The sequence below is a fragment of the Cydia pomonella genome, chromosome 13, assembly GCF_033807575.1.
Source record: "Cydia pomonella isolate Wapato2018A chromosome 13, ilCydPomo1, whole genome shotgun sequence".
Lineage (NCBI taxonomy): Eukaryota > Metazoa > Arthropoda > Insecta > Lepidoptera > Tortricidae > Cydia > Cydia pomonella.
In genome coordinates this window covers 452,494-474,134 of record NC_084715.1, presented here as the reverse complement: position 1 = coordinate 474,134, position 21,641 = coordinate 452,494, and the positions used below count along the sequence as shown (strand labels likewise).

Here is a 21,641-nt window from a genome sequence, read left to right as displayed (position 1 = left end):
TGCATTTTTATTAGAACAATGTTCCTTATGAGACGGTTGGCGAATGGGGGCTAGGCGAAAAACAGTGTAAGATTTTTCTGTCAAGGCCCTCTTTTGTTTAAATTCTTTCTCGAGAATAAATAGCCTATACACCAACTTACGTATATCCTATAGTGACGCAGTTGGCAAATAGCCGCTTAGAAACAGGTGGTAACAGCGATGATCCGGGATCGATCCCCGGACGTGTATGCAGACATTGCTTTTTGGCCCTTCAATTTCATAGTTTCCATTGACTAAGCGAGTGCGAAACTCGAGCTAAGCGTATCAGTTTCAACTTTTACAAAAATGTTTTCTTATGTTTGATTGGTGTCCCTGCCTGTAAGTCGCATTTCTGAATTAATTTGTGAAATTTTGTAAGCAGATTGGGTAATTATTTTGTCGATTGATTTTTTTTTTTATATTTGTTAATCAATAATATGATACAATTATCAATAATAATATACTTACTTCATTCAAACTTCGATACTCGCGATCTTTTTTGTATTTAAACACCTTTATTCAAAAAACTTGGAAACTTCTTACAAACCTGTTAACTTTTGTCTCTTTCTAACAACAGAAATGTCAAAATGGTTAGTTTAGATTTGACAGGTTTATGATTAACGCCTTAATTATGACGACAATTATTTTGACCGATTAATATTGGTTTTCTTGAAATTGCTTTTAAAATGTCTACAGGCGTTTCATTTCGATGAGTATTTAAATCGCGAAAACCGGGAATATAACCCGGGCCGTTAACTATTATATATTTCATCGAAATCCCCCGTAAAATAACCCTATGTTGTTAATTATGATTAGAATTCGATAAAAAATAGAAACAAAACGTCAAGACGAAAAATACAGTAAAAGTTAACGACTTTGGTACATATGTATCCCGTTTTTTATTATTTTAGTCTTAGTCTCAAGTACCGATAAAAGGTATCGTTTCTATTTCCGTGTTCCTATAATTGGCTCTGTATTACTATCTCAAAAGTTTAATATATCTTTTATAGCTGTTGGAATTCCTTGTATAAATAAATAAGGGTGTAGCGTAAAAATTTGCTTCGGATTCCCTTTGCTTTGGATTGCGATGTCTACATGAAAAACGTACTACAAAATGTGTTAGCATTAAAAATGAAAAAAACCTGCGTCATCGAAAATAAGATTGGTACTTTTAGTAAGGCGCACTGGATCATTGTGAGAATTTCCCTGCCACATAAGTCTTTGCCAATTCGTTTCGCGTGGAAAGGAAAAGTATTCGTCAATAGTTTTTACTATAGCAGGTATGTCATCGGACGCGTCATATTGTTTTAGCTTCGGTTTAATTGCTTGGTAAATTAATATTAGCAATATTAATTAGGTGCGTCGTGGATTTTATGGCTCTGACGCTTGCTTGGATCACTGTTTGTCATATAAATTATAATTTAGTACCTATTTAGAAAATTCCCAATGGTTTATACTTAAAGTACCTATAGCACGAAAGATCTGCGCTGGAAGTCGCCAGCTGACCTGAGATCTGAGATGAGGCCATTTCGTGACACTTTATTCTCACTAAGTTTTCTTTTTACAGTGTAACCTCCTTTGTGGGTGTTTATTATTCTTGATTTTTTTTGAGATTACAATAAAAACACATTCTTTGAAATAAAACAGAAGTTATTAATGGTAATACAAATCTATTAGGTAATATAATTGATCTAATATCAATTTATTTATTATGTAGTGCACACTAAAGAATATATACTTATGTTCGTGCACAATGCACAAATGTATAAATTGATTATTCAACAAATTATGCAACGATAATACGGTGGTCAAGTGTATCCACGTAAGGAGTTATCATTACTCTATTTAAATATAGTAAAGAGTTCCAATAAACGGATGTACTCAACTACATACACTTTGTAAAGGCACATGTGCCTTTATGCTATTACATAAGCTGTAAGAAGGTGAAGGTTTTGTAGCCGCACGCGCAGCACGCGATTAGATCACGAATATTTGTTTTTTACATATTTATTTTTTAGGTCACTCTTTTTCCTAAAACAAGGCTCTTCTGTTCCAAAATTTTATGGATGGCATTTGCGATGACAAAGTGAGGAAATGTCAACATTATAGAATAAATATGAAAATGAAAATATGACGTTTATATCAAACTTCTAAGTAAACTAAAAATAAGATGTGGCCGTTTATGCCGCAAAAAATGTATATTTGACACTCTCAAGGGAATTAAAAATTCAAATGGTATTTGTCGTTGACGTAGAACTATGAAATTTGGTAATTATATAATATCTTCTAACACTACAAATACGGGAAAAAACTCAAAATTATAAAATAGTAAAAAAGTTAAATTTGTAGGAAACCCTCGGTGGGCGAGTCCGACTCGCAATTGTCCATTTTTTTCTTCACTAGCAATAAAACAAGCCACTTATATGGCTAAAAGTTATGGAAAATGGAGCTTACCGAATTGTTCCGTCATACTCGTAGGTTTTAATGTTGACTGACAGGCAAATTATATTATTTAAACTGACCGATATTTTACGAACATTATGTAACATACAGTAATGCAAATAGACAAAGAGCTAGTCTCGAAATAAGGTATCAGAGCAACGAAATCATTCCTAGTTTGTTTTACGTGGTTTTACTTATCACTAGATCAAATGATCTGGAAGCTCTTTTGAAATTAAACAAAAAACCCGTAATGGCTCCAAGGGACGCATTTATGCGGTAGAGGGAGCAAGTGATATTGCTATATCATTCCACTGCATAATAGCTGCGTCCCTTAAGACTGGCGTCCGATGGGCCATCGTGTAAAGGAGCCCTAACCTTATCTGAGCTACATTTGACACCTCATTGTAAAAATTGACTCGGTTGTTTCGACGCTACGGTGGAACACCCGAGTCAAACTTACCCTTTCTTTTAATATTGTCGTACCTAAGGTCTGTTTTTTTAGTCCGTAGACTAAAATGACGTTTCATATGTAAGACATGACATTTCTTAGTACCACATGAAATGTCATTTTAGTCTACGGAATAAAAAGACAGAATATAGTTGGTTATAAATGATCTCCATAAATTGCACATTTTCCCTACCAATCAATTCTGGCCTCCAGCGATAAAAAACTACCAGATGCCTGGATCTAAGTAGTATATCAGACAAATTAAAGCAGTTTGCTCTCTGAATTGTATTATAAAATTTAAACTGGTAATTCCCATAACTCCATCATATCGGAGTCCGTTTTCGGAAGTATCCGAATAAACCTTTCGTTTTTCGGATGCTACCTCTTATTGTAAAACTGCAACTATCAACAAATCTCAACAATTGGACAACTTTCTAACCATTACAACACATGTGGTGTAGATAATGAAATGATAATTGATAAGTCATGCCGTGTGTGCCTAGGTCTACTTTCTAGGCTTGTTTCAACATAGAGATAAGACTGTTAGATCAGGCTAACACCAGATTCTGAAAATGAAATCAATTATCTTTTTATTAAATTTTTGCACGTAAAAATAAAAAAATGAGAATATAGAAAGTTTCAAAAACTGAAGATTATTTTGAGTTCGAGTGGCTCTATGAGCAGTGTAGACCTCGCGATAAGTTTTATAAGCTTAAAAAATGTAAAAATAAAAAAACATTGACGGCCTGATTCGGATTTGTCAAACGTTTATTTATTCGTTTGTTTATTCAAGCGAAAACGTCACTTTGGCCACTGACATATTTAGATATGGATAAGTTTATGGATTATTCCATATAGTATATTTAGCAAATGCTTGACGTTTGAATCGGATCGTTAGGTACTACGATGAGTCATTATCATAGTGCAGTTAAGAGCCAGGCAGAATTATGATGAATGGCCGAACCTGCTCACAAAATTTCCCGAGGATTGGTGGAGAAATGCGACCTCCGAACATCCGGGCGTACTAAAGCATTTTTACCAAAGCTGAAACGGAGATTTTCGCTAACGCTCGATCAAAAATTATTTCTAACTGGTTACTCTCATGTTTTCATTTACACTTATCAATCAATCTAAAAGTCTAAATTAAAACCTAATTATTTTAGTGTTTAACGTTTTGCTCTGTAGGTATCATAAACAATATAATATTGCGACGCGTGAAGTATTGCGACGCGCTTTATATTGTATATTTTTGCAGCTGCCAAATAAATGATTTATCTATCTATCTATCTAAGTACTTAAGGTGGTTCGACTAGGTTACCCAAAGCTTAAACCTCACTAGATGGCGCCACAATTGCAAATTTTGAGTTTTAATTTTTTTGTGGAGTAGTCTTTGGTATTTCTATACTGTAAATTATGTTTAGCGCACTCTTTAAATAAATATTGAACTATTAAAACAAACATTGAACACTTCATTGTACAAAAACTACCCCTTAATGTCGACAGAATGTTTCTTGACTCTATTTCTAACTATCACTCACACATTCAAACAGTCGTACTGGGATCCTTGTAGTAGACAATTTGGCACAGCGTGAGTAGGCTTCAATAGCGTTGCGGTATGTACGTGGAAATACATGCAAGAGGATGTGGGTTCGAGACTCATTAATTTTTTTTTTGTTATCAGTATTATCAAGTACCTATTATTAATAAATTATTTTATGAGAAATATGAGCGTTTTTCCATAAAAATATTAATAATCTGATTCTCACACATCATGATATTTTTGGGTTCTTCCAACTCAGAATCACTAGCATAATCAATCCTCGTGCTATAAAAACCCGAAAATTTGTATTGAAATTTTAGTTTTACACTGAAATTTCTTTCACACTAAAATGTGACGTAATGGTATGGATATTTTAGGATATCTTTTTTTAATGCTAGGGTGGAGAAGATTCTAAGTAGAATGAACCTAAGAAAGTCCAAATTTGTAAGTCAGATTTTCCGGTATTTTTTTCAAAAAAAAAACGCTGTTTTCCCTTACTGCCCAGCCTTTAAAAAAGTAGGTACTATTTTACAGTAGAATTAAAACCTTTTTTTACGATACATTTAATTAAATTACAGTGAGTTACAAAATTGCATGGCCTTCTATTTATAACCATTATAAAAAGAAATGAGATATTTACCATGTTTGTTTATATTATTGATTTCCCGATATTTTGACACAACTAGAAGTTTCACACAATGCCTAGGGATAGAAAATTATTTATTTATTTTATTTATTGTCAATTTCATTCAACGGATCACATCATATCCAATTTATTATGTGTTTATGTATTGCATTGTTTTCTACCTAGTTGGTTATTAAATTCTGTTACTGCAATAATCTTTATCTACATAAAATATACCAACGAAAGTTTAATAAAGTATATATTATAAAATAATAAGTAAAATGAAGTACACAAAATCAGGAATCACATATGACAATATCATTCAAAATCGCCTCCTCTGGCTTTGACACAGGCCCTGAAACGACGAGGCCAGTCATCAATAGCTGCACGGACGATTATCATGTCTAATTCCGTCACTGTCTTAACTATGGCCCGCTTGAGGGAGTTAAGATTTGTGTGGGGTTTAGCACAGGCTTTATCCTCAATAACCTGCTATATGGCATAATCCAGGGTGTTAAGGTCCGGGCTAGAGGACGGCCAGTCTTCGTGGGCAATAAAGTCAATTTTGTTCCTTCGAAACCAGGCTTGAGTTGTTTTTGCCTTATGTGCAGGAGCTGAGTCTTGTTCAAAGATCCATGGCTGGTTTTGAAATAGGGTGTGGCTTAAGGGCTTCACTATTGGTTCGAGAACGGTTTCCAGTTTCCGGTTTTCACACCTTTTTCCTTTTTCATTTCTTTAAATGAATCTGTGTTAGCCCTGAGTATAACACACCCAAAATCATGTTTGGCGGGTGCCCACATTTGTGCAACGCAATAGGGTTGTTTCCATCTACAAATCTTAGGGCATAATTGTATCCCAATAAATTCTTTTGGATTATAAGAACACGTTAAACTACTTTTAGGGGACCTGTAATGACCATATTTTTGTAAATATTGAATTTAAAATATCTTTTGGCACACGTCACGTGACCAAACTCGAAACGTCATTGAAGATTCTGATGACGTCACAACTCTCGGATTGACACTGTTGACAGTTAGGCGATTAACAACAAATGACAAATATCAGTTGACAGTTCGTATCTTCTACGTGTGTATGTAGTTATGTGTCAAACCATAAACTGTGACGTCACACAATTTTCAAAGAGCGTTTTGGGCGCGAAAGCATCTGTCAAAATATATTTTGTTAATTTAACATATTTAAAGCCGTTTTTAGTATAAAAGCTGAATTTTAAGGCAACTTTTAGTTAATATAGAAAGTAATACAAGCGTTTCAAAAAATTGGAATACGATTCTCTTTTAGGCCCCAATTCATTATAGATACGACGAGATAAGCGTTATGTGTGGTATATAATTATAGCTCACAAATCCACCACATTATGCCATTTTTTATTTTTTCGGTAGCATTTGTTTTAACGGGAATAAAGAGGTTGCAAATCGAGTAACAGAACTTCAGAACAGATATCATTTGATATTTACCAGTCGCTTTTCGGTGAAGGAAAACATCGTGAGGAAACTGGACTAATCCCAACAAGGCTTAGTTTTACCCTCTGGGTTGGAAGGTCAGATGGCAGTGGCTTTCGTAAAAACTAGTGCCTACGCCAAATCTTGGGATTAGTTGTCAAAGCGGACCCCAGGCTCCATTGAGCCGTGGCAATATGCTGGGACAACGCTAGGAAGAAAGAAAGAAATCGAGTAACAGAACTTAGTAACCAACTAGGTATAATAGTTATGATGTAAATGTCCATATCATGTTGGAGTCATATATTAGCCAACTAATTATTCAAGATCAATACACTTAGCTCCCTTAGGTATTCGCCTAAGTACAATCTCGGGCAAAATTGAGTTTTATAAAAATGAACTAGTTTCTAGGTCATATTTTCTATGAATTGGTCATTTTTGTAGACTCCAATTACAGTTACACTTTTCCTGGTTTTTCGCGGACCAGAATATCGATGATTTTTGTAACTTGATTTAGACGTTGCTATCATTTTCAATCCAAAAACACATAAAATCCCAATTCAGAACATGCGGCAGCGTTGTTTTCTATCAAGTACGTCAAGCACCAGGGCGGCTACCGGGAAAATCGAAATTCGTCAATTTCGGGCATTTTTCTCTGTCACTCTAATTACGTCTTAGTGAGAGTAAAAGAGAAAGATCCCCGCAATTTGCGAATTTAGGTTTTCGCGGTAGGCCCCCAGGTCCTGTCAAGTTTCAGCAGTGTTGCCAGGCGAGCGGAAGAGAATTATCGTACTTGAGTGTCAATATTATTGTACCGTTGAAAAAAATATCGTACGCCAATCAAAAAGGCAGCCCCTAAAAATGTCTAGCAAAATAAGCTTAAATTTCCAATTAATAATAAAAAAAAGACAATTTTCGTCTAAATTGCGCAAAAAATCTCTTTATGTTTGTGTATTTTTGGGATAGACTCAAGCGGTATACAGGAAATTGAGACATTTTAAACTTTAAACTTACACCAAGGAGCCGAACACCCAAAATATGCTAATTTTAGCCTATTTCTGAGAGAAAGTGTCATATTTTGCTTCAAATTACTAGACTTTTAAGGTGGCATCATCCAAGGGCTGAAATTATAGTACTTTAGTGTACGATAATGCTCTTTGGAACATTATGTCATACCGGGGCCCAAATTATCGTACATGTACGACAATTATCGTACGCCTGGTCACACTGAGTGTCAGTGTCGACAGAGTCAGCTAAAAACGCGTCAAACATCGCAACGTCGCGCCGATGGCCGTCCGAAGCATGGAGTGGCAACGCCGCAATGTATATGTACACGACATTTGTCACACACACATGAGTAAAATTTATAAAAATATAACGTTCATTATTGCATGATTTCTGTATGAAACAAAGTTTTTCTATTAATTTAGCGCAAATGAATATTCGAAAGTAGATAGATGCGCAACTATTTATGTAATAATATTGTGTAATGAATTAATAAATAGCGATTGTTTTTTGTATGAAAATCGAACCACCTTAACGCATAATGCAAATTACGGAAGGTGGAGGTAAGGAATGGAATCTCCATATACCAAAAAGTGTCATCAAAAAACCTTAAATAGGTGGCGCTACAATACCTAGAATACTTGAAAATAAAATCAAATCATAGACAGCGCACTTCACTCCGTCCATAAGGCCTCGGTTCTTATCTACTCTAGCGCTACTCTGAAGAGATTTGGAACTATTATTTATAGCTGACCACTGCCTATGGAGATTGCGTTCCTTAACTCTACCTTCCATAATGCAAATGACGCATTTTTGACAGCCTAAACAGATATAAAAACTAGTACAAACAGGCAAAAATCTTATACTTTTATTACACATTGTTTAGGATATTTTGGTCCTGGTTTTTTTTTCACGCGTCAAACGTGAACAAAAACCTTAGTCATCGCCTCTGACAGCTAGAGGTTCAAATGAGGATAACGCATATTAGTTATATTAAAAATTAGGTATACTTATTTCAATATTTTCAATGCAATTTCCTTAACCTGGCGTAACCGTGTGACATGACGTTATCATCAACAATACGTTAATTATTTATTTAATTGTGAACCTTTTTGCATAGACATAAGAGCTATTAATGATCAGAAGTGATGTGAGTATCGTAGAAAGAATGAATGGTCGGGTTACAGTGGTTTCTTTAATAATTCCTTGGACGTAGAGGGAAATCCTATCACCTGATGACAAAGTAGCTTTGATTGGATGAGGATGATTGACAAAGTGAATAAACAAAATAGGTGGGAGAGACTGGGACATGAAGAAACTATAAGGGGTCCGTTTTAGCTATTTTCGCTACGGAACCCTAAAAATGTAGGCGCAGCCTGTATCTCGGTAACCGGGAAAATAGGTATACAGGTGATTTCTGGGTCGTCGTTCGATCCAGAAACACTTTTTTTTACTCTATACATGATCCACGTTATCATACGGTAGAATTTGATTAAAATATAATTAGTTTAATTTTTATTATTTTTCAAGTAAAATTTATCTTATACTAAGTAATCATGGTCACCCTACGACTTTTGACATACGCTGTATGGAAAGCGACAAGACGTCACATTGAGTAGGGTGACCAAACTGTATGCAAAAATGTTTTTTTCTACTTGTCATCTGAAAGATAATCATAATTATTGGTGATAATAAATAATGAGCAACATCATTAGGCTCATCTTTGAATTCTGTATGATGTCTTGTAATCTTGCTCCACGACCCCGAAATCACCCTGTATTGAGAGAATTAAGTCGTTGTTTCAAAATAATGTTACAATTACAAATTAATCACGTAAACAATTGATCATACCTGTTTCTATACCTTATCGTACAGTAAACAATGAAACCACTTAACGAACGTCATACTAAATGTACCTATGGCCGTTTAAACTTAATATTTACGGAATAATTGCATGAAACACTTAACGATTACACATTGTATATACAAGAATTGCTCGTTTAAAGACTTTAAAGTTATATGATTGAATGGGCAGTTTGTGACGTAATTCCCTGATCTGTGACGTTGCGTGGAGTGTCACTGTTTCAATCAGTGCAGGTTAATAGAACTTAATACAATTGTACCTGTTGCAGTACACGTCTCGTTGGTATGAGACATAGATTTATATGTTTTGCGTCAGTATTTCTTTAAGCGTTGAGGTGGTTCGTAAGGCAATGGTTTTTTTTATTATCATACGTGCTTATACAGTCGCTGTCTGATTGCAGAACTGCATTTGCAAACCAAGTACCAAAGACTGTATAACTTCCAAGTTATCATAATAATCATAATCATCATTTATTAATAATATAAAATTACATGTCAAATAGGTACTACAATATGTAGGTATTACTTAATTTATTCTTATGCTATGACACTCTCTATCTCTATGATCTAAGTATAAGATACTCGCAATATCTTTTTTGGGGTGCCATATGTGATGTGTGATGTGTTCCTATTATAGAATTGTAACAAGTAGGTACAGTCAACCAATTTGATTCCTAGGCCACTATAGAACCATGCCATAATGACTTCTACGACAGTGCTTATTGAGTGATGCTTGTCAAGTATCTATACTATCTATAGTAGTTAAAGCGACAAGGTTCTATAGTGGCCTAGGATTCTAATTGGTTGACTGTACGTTTGGTTCGCATTAAACGATTGTATGTTCGTAATGTTTTCTTATAGGGTGTAGAGTCAAACCAAGATAAGATTGGGCTATCAAAATCGCTGCCAACTTATCTTGGCCGGACTCTAGTAGGTACAAATGTTTAACTTCCTGGACATATGATTTTGCTCTCAATAATTATAATAAGTTAGTATCGAGGTCATATAAAACAACTTTACAATTATATGTCTTATTTCTTTGGGATAAAATTTAAAACGTGTACTGTACATATTTTTATTATTTTGTCGGTCTATAAACGTCGTTATTGGCCTTTCATTCCTTGCAGCTATTTAATTAAATTGATCAACTAAAGCTGTGCCTAAAGATCAATGAAACCGATGAAGTAGAAAAATTGCCAAGTATATGTAGAAATTTTTAAATTATAGTTCATTGATTTGTAAAACTAATTTTTATTGCTTTTTTGTGTGTATTTAGTGATAGATTTCTTTTATTGGATTTGCAACATCAACTAACATCAATTTCCGCTAGGTACCTAAAGGTTGTCTGGAAGAGATCAGCTAAAAAGTTAGCTGACCGCCTGTTGTAAACAACAGCCTAACCTCTACTTCTGATGCTGTTTTCGTTATTGTGTTGTTTTGTATTTAGATAGGTGTGCAAAAAAGAGTACTTGTATTGTATTCAAACATTCATTAAGAACAAGTTACCTACTTATAACGTTAGCAATAGGCGTTATAAGTAGATATTATTGACAATATATTTTTTTATCATAGCCGAGGCATTTTATGACAAAAATCATCACACTAAAATAGCTTAGGTAATCCAGTCTACAAGCATAACGTGGACTTAGCACAAATAGCTGTACACACCTCTATTCTCGAGTTGTTAACGTGGGTACAAGTTCAGATATGTATTTTAGAACACCTGGCCTGGTCAAATATAATAACGTCTATATATTAGTCGTAGTGGAAATCCAAGAACTCATAGCCGAACCGAATATAATGGGTGAGACCAAAGCACATCGTCTCTGTTGGCTGGGCCACCTCGAAGGAATGGGTGAAGATGGTACCTACTGTAAAGAGGGCACATTTGGGTCGACCGACTGGTCGCCGTCCTATATCGGTGGGCGATAGAGTGGAGATCTCTCCGTGAGCTCGTCGTCATTTTGGGTCATTGCGTGGAACCAGTAAGTATATTAGTTACATTAACAGTGCATGTGCGCAAAACGCAGTACCTAACAAAATATTTTTTTATAAAAAACAAAATTTAGGTTAACATTATCATCCCCGAACTTGCCCGATACACTACCACTCAAACATTAAAACCCAAAACAAACATTGCTAACCTCCATTTTAAACCTTACACTCAACAGCATAAAGTCCATAATAACTGCAACAAGCAAAGCGAAAGTAAAAACAGTAGCACGCGCAACCTTCGAGTCAGTCTGATCTCAAACCGTGCGCGCGCAAGTTGTCCGTTACAAACTCATCATGGCGCGGGTTTAGAACGATTTTAAATTTCAAATTTGGAATTCGTGAGTCTGTTTAACCAATTGTGTGGATTTGTTTGTGATTGTGTTTTGTTTTAATTGGAGGTTGTTGAGTTTACGGTAAGTGTTACGGTTTTTTCAGGCGATAAAACGTACAGCGGAAATTGCATCAGTTTCAGAGTAACTTTTTGTTTTATATAAATTATAATGTTGTTAAAATAAATTTTATTGAACAAGTTTATGATTGTTACGAGTAGAAGGAAATAGTAACAAGAAAAGATATTTTTCTTCAATTTTCCTCGCATTGATAAGACCGCTTAAAAATTAAAATTAAACAGTAGTCATTTTCTCAAAAAAAAAAAGCGGTGGTGGCCGAGTGGATAATGAGGTTCGACTTTCAATCCAGAGGTCGCCGGTTCAAATCCTGGCTCGGACCAATGAGTTTTTCGGAACTTATGTACGAAATGTCAGTTGATATTTACCACCAGCTTTTCGGTAAAGGAAAACATCGTGAGGCAACCTGCATACATCTGCGAAGAAATTCAAAGGTGTATGTGAAGTCCCCAATCCGCATTAGGCTACCGTGGGGACTATAGCCCGAGCCCTCTCGCGCATGAAAAGAGGCCTGTGCCCAGCAGTGGGACGTATATAGGCTGAATTATTATTATTATTTAATTTTCTCTAAGTAGTAATTATAATACTTAGGTTTGCGTATCTGATTAATTTATTTTATATTGCAAACGTTGATCGACTTTATTCCGTTTAATAGGTACCTCCTGTAGTTAGAACGGATTGTGCAAACAATAATGAATTTCACGGTTAAACTAAAATATTTTTAGTCTCACGCGTGACACGTTTCGGAGATCCTGAGACTCCAACGGAAAAATATTTCTTGAATACAGCGATATTTTTTAAATACACCATTTTTTGGATATAGATATCATCACATCTATATAATATACTTATACAAATTTTTAAAGATACACAAATATAATATGTAATTTACATTATTTAAGTTATACAACTTATTTATAAATATACTAAAAACTAAACTACAAATCTTAAAATCTAGATCTAAAAATAAATAAAAATAGACTTAAAATAAAATAAAACTATCCCCCTGCGGCATGGTGCCGTAGATGCTAGCAGCATTTCCTCGCTGTATCGCAAGACTAATTCTTTGAGCGAGGAAGCTGCCAGCTCTGCGGTCACCGGTGACCACTCTAATCCTTTTCGAAAGTTCCTTAAAAAGGTTAAAGGCGCTCGGACCCCACGGACCAAGGGTCTCGACGCCAAATGGTAAGAAATTATATTCGGTGCCGAGACCCCTATATTTAGTCTTTTTTAATTTTTCGGCCGCCTCTGCCGCCGCGCCAGCCTTAGCAGAAGTGCCGTGGAGATGAGACGGGGCTAGGGTGTCTACACAGGTGGCGTCCCACACCAGCACCCGTCCCAACTTCCACGGAATTAGTGTCATTCCATCCGGTCTCTTGCCATCATCTCTTATAATGCCGGGGGGCTCGAGTAGAGCTGGCACGTTGACGCTGGCAAGAGACCGGCGGAGAATGTCGTTAATAATTGTAGTGGTAAAATATATTTCAGAACACGAACTGGACATTTAACAATTGTTTAACAATCAAAAAGTATATATCTATAGGTACTAATATTTCAAATAAATTTTCACACCGCTTATTTACATATCTTTAAGGAACGTACATTAAAAACAATAATTGTTTTGGATAGATAATTAATACAATAAATTTTTATTTATATCCACAAAAACTTTAATATTCTTTTCTATCAAAACCAAACATATGAATAATGCTTAATCCGTCTGCTCGTTTGCCTCCTCTCCATTAAAAAAAAAGAGTGAATTATTAATTTTGTAAACATTAATTGATGAGAATTTGTATATTTACTCAATTCCTTCCTTCCTTCCTTTATTTTTTAGTGTCCAGTTCTCCTCGGGAAGTCACCTAGTGACCTGAGATGTGTGTAAATTGTAATTTATGTCATAAAATAAATAAATCTAAATCATTCACACTAGACGTACATCGTAATCAAGACACAGATAATCTATATCGAATGCCAACGGAAGAGTCACTCTTCACCTACTTTTAAATATATTACTTAATTGATTTCACTATTAGACCATATTATCAACAATCACTTTTACTACTACACTCAATTTCTACTTAGTCTCTTCGGCTTAAGGTCTATATTCTAATGGCAATCTTTTAGTGTTCAGCGTATAAGTATGCTATTGAAAACGTGGTTAAGTGCAAATTTAGCACAGTCTCGTGGCATACATTTATTATCACCTCTGTCTATGAATGGTCTTGTGTAAGTGACATTTTTAACTAGTTGGGATTAATTACGGATACCTACCTATGTAATTGCTTTACTTTACCTACATCGAGACAGAGTGACGTAAGTGTTAAAATCTGTTATACATAATCCATTATTCATCTTTCGCTAGAGCTTTTTTATAATTTGAATAAAAAAATTAAATATTACAAAAAAAAAGTCAAAAGCATTTATTTGTCCAACATAGGTATGTATACATCAGTACAGGTCCCATATACATCATCATCGTATCACTATGTTGTGCCGTAAGGCGTACAATTTTTCATTCAAGGACTGTGACTGCATGCTGTGCCCAGTTACCATTAATAATCATCTAACAAAAATTCACTCATACTATAATATGCTTTGTCAACTAAAAATTTAAATAATTTACTTTTAAAACTAATCATGTCATCTGTATTTCTTAACTCATTCGGAATTTTATTAAAAATTTTTGGAGCCATACCAAATATACTTTTCCTAAATAATGCTGTTTTGGAAGGCAACGAATTTATTTTGTTTCTAAGACGTATACTCTTAAACTGTTTGAATAACTGTGAATTGCCTTTACATTACAATTAGGTACTTAAACCTACAATTATTCCAATCTAAGCATACAACTAGTATCATCTGGTTTACTCGTCCAAGAGTATCATTTATCATTATTAAAACATTTAACCCACGGGCAAGACTGAAAAAAATCCTCAATTCAAACCTCATCTGGCGATCTGGAGGACTATAGATTGGCATCTATAGTCCTAAAAATTATGTACAAGAAAAAAATAAAAAGATAATGTTATATAATTCATAATTCATAATTCATAATTTCATAATCACAATAATCATCACATATATCTATGTGTGAGGATGTACGTATAATATACTTAAACGTAATTAAGTTTCAGATTTGTTTCGTAACAGGACCAAAAAAAATATCTGCTTACTACTACTTAGTATAGGTACTTGTGTTCAAAAGTCTTTCGCATTTATAGTTACACGAGATAATTCAAAGTTTGTACGGAACCCTCGGTGCGCGAGTAAAACGAACTCGCACTTGACCGGTTTTTTTTTATAGTTTCAAAACCAGCACTCGATCAGGGATTAACCCTTGCAGCGTCATCAATTCATGTGACCTACGCTACGCACATTTACCTCGTGTTGAGTAACAGGTGACAGCATGCAGAGCACGCAGGCAGACAGACGGAAGGAAGATGCGTGCGTCGACTGCGGACGTGCGAACTTGCCCCGATTTCTAGCGAGGTGAAACGTGTGTGAGGTTTTAACCCGGAGCCGGGTAATTCCACGAGACTGCAACGTCAGTTACCAATTCTTTCGTGTGTTCTTACATTAGGTAATTAATCAAATTTAAGTATCCAGATATGTACCTGTAGGGCTACGCCAGACATACAGACACTTAAATTTGCTTAATTAATGTAAGTACACACGAAAGAATTGGTAACTGACGTTACAGTCTAGTGGAATTACCCAGCCCAATTCGAACGTATATTTTGATAAAGAAATGTAGTCATTTGGTTATTTACGCGTGCTTTTTGCTTGTAATTGTCCGTACATATATATGTGACATTATCTATGAAAAGGGACCTTATTGTCGATGGCGCTTACGCCGCACTGCGTCGCGCAGCGTTGTATTTGTATCGGAGCACCGTTTATAACGGCGGAAGCGCCATCGGCAATAAGGTCCCTTTTCATAGATAACGTCACATATTGGCACAAGCGATACGCACGGGCGATTGTTAACCAATTGACATCATTTTGATATCAGAATGTAAGTTTGATTTGACCTCCCGTTCAGTTGCGTTGTATTTAACAAGTAATATAAATAAATAAAAATAAAAAATATTATAGGGACATTCTTACACAAATTGACTAAGTCCCACAGTAAGCTCAATAAGGCTTGTGTTAAGGGTACTTAGACAACGATATATATAATATATAAATATTTATAAATACTTAAATACATAGAAAACATCCATGACTCAGGAACAAATATCCCTGTTCATCTCACGAATAAAACCAGGGACCATCGGCTTCATGGGCAGGGTCACTACCCACTAGACCAGACCGGTCGTCGAAACTATAAACTTTAACTTCGCTACATGTCTCTATGACTAAACATTTATTTCTGTTTTATTATTATTAAGACCTATTTTAAATACCATATGTAAGCAATTAAAACTCTGAATCTGAATTCAATTAACATCAACATCAGCTGTAATATACCCGACAGTGGCGGATCGTTCAAAGAACTCGATTCCCAACGGCTTGTCTAATTTCAGCCCGTTGAGTACTGTCACAATCGGTTCATGGAAAGCAAAATTAGCTCCGGGTTCCCTATGTATGTTTGTGACGCGCCGCCACTGATACCCGACCACAAAGTATTGTAACGACCGCGACCTTGCAACAGTTGCAATACAGCGCCCGTTCCGGGCACTGAACACTGAACACCGCTGAAAACGATCGCTGAAAGGAAACTGCTCACCCACCCAAAATGACATCACATCATTAAGTTATAGTGATGACTTGATAGTAGATAGATGGCGAAATTATTAGTTTCTTGTTGACATAGAATAATAAAACAACAATGACGAATAAGAGCCAATTTTCAGTCCCCTGTTACGGTGAGTAAGGTTGCCTGAGCTCAACGAGGGGGGGCGGGTACAGGGTTGGCAACGCGCATGTATCTCCTCTGGCGTACATAGGCTACGGAGACTGCTTACCATCAGGCGAGCCGTATGGTTGTTTGCCACCGACGTAGTATATAAAAAAGTATAGATAGGTTTTATTCTATGTTCATGTGTGATTCTCATTTTTAGGACGAGTTAAATGGTAACAAAAAAATAGTGCCTTTAAGAATGATACTATATAACTATAGATAGGTTTATACTCATACATAAGGAGCACAAAAAATACCTGCATATTTATTTCTATACCTTATTTTTGAAAAAAAATCGCATTCCATTCATCTTTGTCATATACTCGTTGTGAAACACTAAAGTATCTATTTCTAGGCGCAATTAAAGGCAACTTGTACAAATTGTACAAGGTTATTTTGGATCGCCCATAACCTATGTCTAGTTATAATACCAGCTCCTTGCACTAGCTGTTGACTTTTGTATGAGTTCTACATTTCCCACTAACTTTTTTAGCGATAAGACCGCCTGTTGTTACCTGGTTCTATTTTCATTTAAAATTCATTTGTAGTTTTACATGTATGTACAATGTATAATTGTTGGTGCAATAAATAATATTTACTTACTTACATACATAGTCATATAAGTAGTAATACCTAGTCGTTGCCCTTAAATGACTAAATTAATTGGTCGACTTAGAAACTTCATTTGCCTGTGTGTGAGATGATTGTCTAATTTTAAGATCAATTTCAAAACGTCTAATGTCACTTCATCGGGTCACATAAGCTGGCGCTAAATGTCTATCAACATAATATCGATGTAGCTATAACCACGAAAATCGAAGTTTGTAAATTTCGAGCAACTATCTCTGTCACTCTGCACCTTAATTGGAGTAAAAGAGAAAGATGCCCGAAATCTGCAAGCTTCGGTGTTCGCGCTAGGCGTGAGAGCCTAACGCCAGCATCAGCAAATGGTATAATGTAATTTATTATTTGTATTACCTGCAAACAACTATAGTACAAGCCTATAGTACTTTATTCCCTTTAAATAAGGCCTAGTTTAGAATTGTCACATGACATTGTTACTATGTATTAGCACCTGAAGCAACAATAGCGGGCGTAACTAATCGAGTTCTTATTGTGTCTGTCAGTCTTTTACTAAAAACTAAAAAGCCTAAACTCCATACTAGAAACATGCCACATAAATACCTTTCGTACTTGTTATATCTGTCATGTTCATGTCTTTGATGGAATAAACAAGTTTAGTTGAATGTTGCAAAAACTGTTATCGATGCTATTCTAGACATTTTAGAATCTTCGCGAAATAGTGCCTTATCCCTTCATTTGGGGTCGGCTCTCCTCATCCTTAGGCGCCAGGACCACCTGTCCTGGGTTGTCTCTGTGTTCAGCTGTGCCCGTTCCAGATCTTTGGCTACGGTTGTCCACCACGTAGCTAGCGGGCGCCCTCCTCCTCTTCTCTCTTCCGGGATAGCCAAGGCCTTTTTGACTGGGTACTCTTCGTCCCTTCTCATAACATGGCCAAACCAACGCATTCGTCTCTCCACCAGCTTATCCCCTATGGGTGCAACTTTGAAGGAGCCTCTGACGTATTCGTATAAAAATACGATAATAAAAGTATATTTAGCGATGTCTGTCTGATGCCGCTAATATCGATAATGTTAGTGGTCTGACATTTAAATATCTCTAATGATGGAATAAAAATACTAGGTATAATTTTCAAAACAGCCTATTTCCATAAAGTCTGTCGTGTTTGTAGTAAAATAAACTATAAGCGATATTCCAATGTAAACAAGGCAAAAAGTTGATTCGCATAAAGATTTCATACGACAGCGTTTAACTTTTCTTAATAATTTACGCTAGTTGGATATACTATTTTCTGAAAACTCCCTTTTAAGAACATTGTAATGTGCCTAAATAGAATAATAAATAGTTATTTAGTCGTTGTTGTAATACTCCCAATGCAGTAGCTAAACGCAGCCGTCGAGCTCGGCTAGTATTCGGAGGCTTTTCAAAAGCACCAATAGGAGCGCTCCACACATTCTGTATCGCGGCCAATTAGAAGCATCTTTTAACCACTTTTTGTACTGATCAAATATTGCAAAACACTCTTTCATCATCCTCCATACTATCAACACCCACTTTCTACATTTAACCGTTTTGGCAAGAACCCTTGTAAACCAGTACCTTTTGGAAGATTATACTTCACTTTATTATAAATCGAAGTTTTATTTGATACGTCGAGATCCTGACCTGCACGGCGGCTACAGTCGTGCTAATGTTGAAACCCAAACCAACGAAAGCTACCAAAAAATTCAATTTTTTTTATTGATTTTTGAAGTGTAAAGAGCTTTCATAGCTGGTGTTTTGAATTTTTTTTTGTTTTCTCGGAAACATATGTTTGTTTATCAAATTGGATTCTACTTGTCTGAACTACCTACACACTATTATTATTACTGGGGGTGTTGCGGACCTTTGAGTGCCACTTCGACCAACCAGTGATTTATTGTGACGGCTCTTTAAAGTTCCAGATTCTTTGGGCCGTAATGTTCTATACCTCATAGGGTTGCAATATGTGCCGCCCTAAGTAGGTACTTCTTTTTGACATTAGTGGTCCACAGGAACAGAGAATGTGCCTTGCAGTCTCCTTTGAGTCCTGGCAGAACCTGCATGTCGCATTCCAACTTGAAACACGTGTTTGTTCAACTTACAGTGTCCAGTCAATATTCTGGTCACCGCGCAGGTCTTGTCTTTTGAGCCCTAGAAGCTCCTTAGCAGTTTTGCTGTTGAACCCTTTTGATTAGAGCTTTCGAGTATACACACACTAGGACAGACCTTAAAATATCTAGGTCTTACTATTTTTAAATGAAATCCTTTTGATGTTCGAATCCTGTTGTTGTTCTGGTAGAGAATGCCTAGAGGCATAAAGTCCGCCTGTTGTACTTTTTAGGTGCAATAAAGCTTTAAAAAAATATATCCGAAACACAAATTTATATTAATAATATTTAAATAAATAACCATTCAAAAATTATATTTTGCATACATATATAAGTAAGTATTTCTAAATTTTTGCCAGTGAAATCATTGAATCGAATCGCAATTCGTTCTAAAAATCAAATGCCTGAGTAAATTTATTTGATGAATTGTAGAAACTCAACACGCACGCGACATTTATTGCTTTGTGATTTAAAATTATCATATTATACGTCGTATTATGACGATTTATATTATTTTTAGGTATCATTAAATATCGATGTATACTTAGAGAACTGTCAAACTTTTGAAACTAGTAATTTTAACGAATCGCGATGGGAGATAGCCATCTCCCTAGTGCTATTACTAGCTTGTTAACTTTGGTTAACTATAGCTGTAGGGCTAAGATGGTCGGCTCTTTATCATTTATCACCATGCCTGTCACGTTCTAACAAGTATGTAAGTGCGAAGTGACGGGCATAGTGACAAGCAATAAAAGTGGAACCATACTGCCACTGCTGGTTTACAACGTCTGGAAACAAATTATAGTTAGTAAATATTTACTGACTAATGGATATCAATTTACCTTAGTGGGTAAAGATGGCTACTGAGAAATTGCCCATACATAGTTTACCTATAGATTATACTTGTTGGCAGCGATTTAGATAGCCTAGCTTGTGCCAGTGTTCATAAAACATCATAATTTCATAAAAGTTTGACGTTTAAAATAACACTGCACTGTCTGGGTTGCCAAAATCGCTGCCAACTTATCTTGGTCTGACTCTAGCTTGCAAAGTTTCATTTTGCTCTTCATAGATGTTTTAACGGTGTCAACGTTTAGCATCCAATGCAAAGTTGGGCAGTTTCATAGTAAAGTATGGCAGTGGGAAATATTTTCACCACACCAGCTCGTAAAACCTCTCTTTAATCTTCGAGAATGTTGCATTTTATCCACAAGAGTGGCAAAGTAATGTGATGCAAATTTTGAGTTGTTTCCTCATGTTGGCTGGTGGAAATGACTTTGAAAGATGAAGATTTTGAAACATATTTAATAGCATTTAAATAAACAATTCTCATTCTTATTCTTAGCATGTTTTACAAACTTTACTACGGAGTGAATAAAATTGAGTTTCACTCCGGAGCAATTAACCCTCGTGCCTTACGGCCCTCGTAATGCGCAAGATTCCACTTTTCGAACCACACACTACGTAAAATTTCGGATTCTTCCGCTTGCTCAGGTATCAATATTAGCATATTTGCCTCCTTGTAGAATAAATAACTGTAGTACTTTAATCTGTAGTAAAACGACAAAAACATATTTTTATCTTTGGCGTCGCCTGCGCATTATTTTGCTTCTATCCTATTGTTTCTGCGAATCTTAGGTAATGTCTTCTTTGTAACAGAATTCATAAATCATCACAATTATAATCTTAAATAATTAGCATTCGCTAAGGTTTTTATTCATTCAGATAATTGATGAGTAACTTTAAAAATACGTCAGTATTATTTGTATGAATATTTTTTTGAGTAGAAAACGTTTTTAATTTTGTAATTTAGGGGTTTATTGATCATGTATAAATTGTTACTTTAATAACAACATGTTACACTAGAACAGGTACGTACGGTGACGGTAGCAATATTACGTATTTTTATTTTTAATAAATATAATGACATGATAATCAAAAACTTGGCAATACAATTTATCAGAGACCAGTACCCCTAGTGTAAATTTGATCGACATCATAACGTGACGAACGCGTTTGCGTTAAGTCTCATTTTGTATAGGCTTTTGAGTTTCCAAAACGTCCCGCTTGGCGCGCTCTTTCTAAATCCAATACAAAATGAGACTAAACGCAAACGCGTACGTCACGTTTCGAAATCGAATTTATTTACACTAGGGGTACAGTACCCTCGCCTTAGCATGAGTTTTGCGCGGCCTTAAACGCTAGCGACTCAACTCAAACGCAG

The 21,641-nt window shown here is 35.6% G+C and overlaps 1 protein-coding gene across 1 annotated transcript in view; it reads left to right on the top strand.

The window, feature by feature from the left end:
- Positions 1-11,629: 11,629 nt before the first annotated feature.
- LOC133523949 (cationic amino acid transporter 3) overlaps positions 11,630-21,641 on the top strand; it is a 50,819-nt gene continuing 40,807 nt past the window's right edge. The window contains exon 1 of the mRNA XM_061859674.1: positions 11,630-11,806. The gene's annotated coding sequence lies outside the window, so the exon portion shown is untranslated. The remainder of the gene's footprint in view (positions 11,807-21,641) is intronic.